Source organism: Amblyomma maculatum, chromosome 11 (assembly GCF_055883805.1).
Source record: "Amblyomma maculatum isolate TAMU_Amacu chromosome 11, ASM5588380v1, whole genome shotgun sequence".
Lineage (NCBI taxonomy): Eukaryota > Metazoa > Arthropoda > Arachnida > Ixodida > Ixodidae > Amblyomma > Amblyomma maculatum.
This window is the reverse complement of record NC_139354.1, coordinates 113,352,698-113,356,298: the sequence shown is the minus strand read 5'-3', so window position 1 is coordinate 113,356,298 and position 3,601 is coordinate 113,352,698. Positions and strand designations below refer to the sequence as shown.

Here is a 3,601-nt window from a genome sequence, read left to right as displayed (position 1 = left end):
TGAGCGCTGTTCTCAACACTCCTTTGTTTTGGAAATTGCATGCGACTAACCAGTACTATACAAAGCGTCTTTGACATATATATTAGGAGTTCCTGTATCAACCGCTAAACCTGAGTGAACATTCTCAAAACTGTATCCCGTCGTCACGAAGGAACATGCTGGCATGGCTGACGACAGTCTTTCTAAATTAACCGGTATCTCCTACACCCAGCGGTAAATATCATTTGCTGCAAAGTCAAAAAGATTGGTGCCTTTTCGCTACTGTAACTTTGTGTGCCTTGATACTTGCAATTAGCCGACAAATACTGATGTCAAAAAATATAGTATGTACGCCAGAAAACATCCATCAAAGTTTTTAAAAGTAACAACAAATAACAAAATAATAACAAAGGTGTCAAATTAACAGCCTACAAAATGTTCATACGCCCATCCTTGGAGTACGACTGTGCTGCCTGGAGTCCCCACCAGGCCACCAAAAAGTTTTAAAAGATAACCTGGAACGTATTCAAAGGATGGCCGCTCGTTCTAGTTTTTCAAGGTACAGAAGAACGGAGTCAGTGACGGAAATATTAAACACATGTGAACTCGAGTTACTTGAAAATAGAAGGCAAAAATCCAGGTTAAAGCTTTTATTTCAGATACTCTAAGGACATTTAAAGATAAGCAGAGAGATATACTCCCTCCCCGGGAAAACAGAGCGCCAGAACAAACCACACGATAGCAATCAAGCCTTATGTCACACTTGTTGATGTTTTCCGCAACTCCTTTTTTCCTGATGTGATTGAATCTTGGAATGCTTTGCCAGTTGAGGTTGTTGAGCAGACGGATGTGCACAAATTCGAACGATCCATTGATGTTTTGCATAGAGAGCTCACAACTTGACATCTTGACGTCATTATAATATGTTATAAATTGTATTTTATTTTATGCCCTCCCTGTACCGACCCCAAGCGACGGTTAACAGTATCAATAAAAAAGATTCACAAGGTCGCAAAAAAAAAATTTCATCACATGGTATCCAAAGGCATGGCATTGCCCACTCCCGTTGATTCCAGTAACTTTCTGTAAACATCACCTCTCAACGTTTCCAATGTGTCTGGTGCCACATAAAGGAGCTGCCATGCCACAGAGCTCCGAAAGACTATGAAAGCTTTTTCTTTGTCACTGCAACTAACTGACACAATGTGTTGAATTTTTGTATACACATTGTTTGGCAGTCTTACTGCTATGCAGTCAGTTTTGTGTGGCCTGCGGTACTGCTCGCTGTGGAATACAAACCAGAGATGCGAACCCTGTCATACTCCACAATGGGGCCATTAGTTGGCTCAGGAATATCCTCAGTCAGTGTAAGCAGCAAGCCTTCCACCAGCTTGGGCTTGCCAAGAAGGACTACAGCTGCTTCCTTAGGCATATTATGCTTGAGGAAGGACTGAACATGTTGACTGGCTGCAGCCTTGATGACATTCAGTTATGTGCCATCATCACACGTGTCTCAAAAACTGATGTAATCAGGCCCTTCAGCCTGCCCATGCTAGCCTAAAAGCAGAAACAAGATTGTGCCCAAAGTGGCCCTTGGAGTACAACGCTTTTCGGAAGGTGGAGAAGCTGGTGGACATTTGATTTCATGGCTTTTTCAGCATAAAGAAGCTGGATGCCTACAACAAACCGCACTGGGCAGTCGGTCCTTAAAGCACTATCACTGCTCGACACACGATCTTGCAGTAACAAGAAGACGCCCTTCACTAAGAGACTCAAGTCACTGAGATATCGCCCAGGCAATATGCCATCTATGCACGCAAAACTCAAATATAGCAGCCATTGCTGCCACTCAGTAACTTTCCAGTATTTCTTTAGCTGCACTGATCGTGGCAGACGTGGAATGCATTGTGGTGGCTTGATGTGACACAGCTGCCCATAAATCTCTCGTAGGAGTTGTGGTGGTCCAATGTGGTATGGTGTACCGACACTGGAAAGCCACAAATCCATAAACTTCCGTGTCAGGCCAAGCAGCACAGAATGCATGTAGTCAAAGCTGAAGCTGCCCACGATGTCAAATACTGGTAAATTAATTAGTCCAGAAGGTCCCTTCACGCCACTGAAATGTTTTCCAGTTCGATTCATGAATGTCATTCATGACGGACTCCTTCGTTCTTTCAGGAACGGCAGTGGCACTGGCAGGGTACTTTATTGTTCCCGTTAAGCAAATTTTAATGCAAATATACAATTAAAGAATATATACATCCAATATCCAGCCCTGATATTTACTGTGCAGATGAACACACTGACAAAGTAGAGATAGATAGATAGATAGATGGATTTATTGAAAGGAAAAGGCAGATGGGTTGGCCGGAATAATTGTAATCTTGCCTGCTACTCTGCACTGGGGAAGGGGAAAGAGAGAAGAAAGAAGATCATGATGGGTGACGATGTGGGAGAAGGCATATGAAATACATATACAGACACAGTAGCTTATTTTACAAGAGCGAATCAAGTCCGCTGTCGCACAAAAAACGGCAAAGAGCACGCACTACCTGAACATGCACCCTTCCTCTTGTCCTGCCAAGCGCCCAGCAGCAGTTCCTCCGACAGAGGCCTCTTGTCCAAACACTTCAAGAAAGCGGCTAGCACATCTTTCACACGCATACAGTGTACACACCTAAATATGTGGTCCACTGTCTCGGGGATTCCGCAAGCTGAACATTTGGGGAGTCCATCTGTCCAAATAAATGTAAGTAGATGCGCGTGAAAGCAAAGTTTAAACGAAGTTTATGAGTTGTGAATAATGCTACAGCAGCTTACTGGGCCCAGCCAGACGCCCGACACATTCGTCTAAGAAGGCTCGGTCGAACATTGAAATTTTATGTTCCGCGCGATATTCCGCGTCATCAGACAAAGTAGAGAATATGTATGAGCCTACTTAGTACAAATGCAGTATAGTAGACTGAGGTCCATACTAGCACCTCTCAGCGCCACTACTGTATCATGGGTAGAGAAATATTAGTAGAAGTAATGAATCCAGTTACAAACCTTTTTCAAATTTTTATTCTATTTATTGTTGAGAAATTTCCTATTCTAGCCAGTGATAGCGCAGTTTGGACCTAGACAACAAAAAATCAGAATGCGTGCCTTGAACATCATGCTCTGATGTGGTCAAACTATTTTGAACAGACAGAATGCCAAGAGCAGAAATACTGAAAAGACAGCAGGCTAATGGGTGTAGAAAACAAAATTAATATTGCACAGGTAATGCTGGCATTGGGGGTGACAAGCATGTAGCTAATGTCTGACAATTGAACGTGCCGCCATGGACCTGTTATTATATGAGGTTCTATGGCATTGTACAACTATGTCCTTACCCCCAGTTGACTTTCCTGGATGCAAGCATCAACCGCAGCCAAAATAGCCATTGTACTGGACCATCTTTTGCATTAGTGCACGGGCTGCAGCATCGGCACAACAGTTGACACAGTGCGCCTGCATTTAAAACAAAGTAAAGCTATAACCGATACTAGTATCTATCAGCAAACAATATGTTATTATAGTTCTGTTAGTATTTATTGTGAAATGCTGTTTGTTTAATAGAAATTTTCCATTAGTCTAC

At 42.8% G+C, this 3,601-nt stretch overlaps 1 pseudogene; it reads right to left on the bottom strand.

Annotated features, from left to right (window-relative positions):
- Positions 1 to 1,007: 1,007 nt before the first annotated feature.
- Positions 1,008 to 2,203, bottom strand: LOC146174694 (uncharacterized; annotated as a pseudogene).
- Positions 2,204 to 3,601: the final 1,398 nt, after the last annotated feature.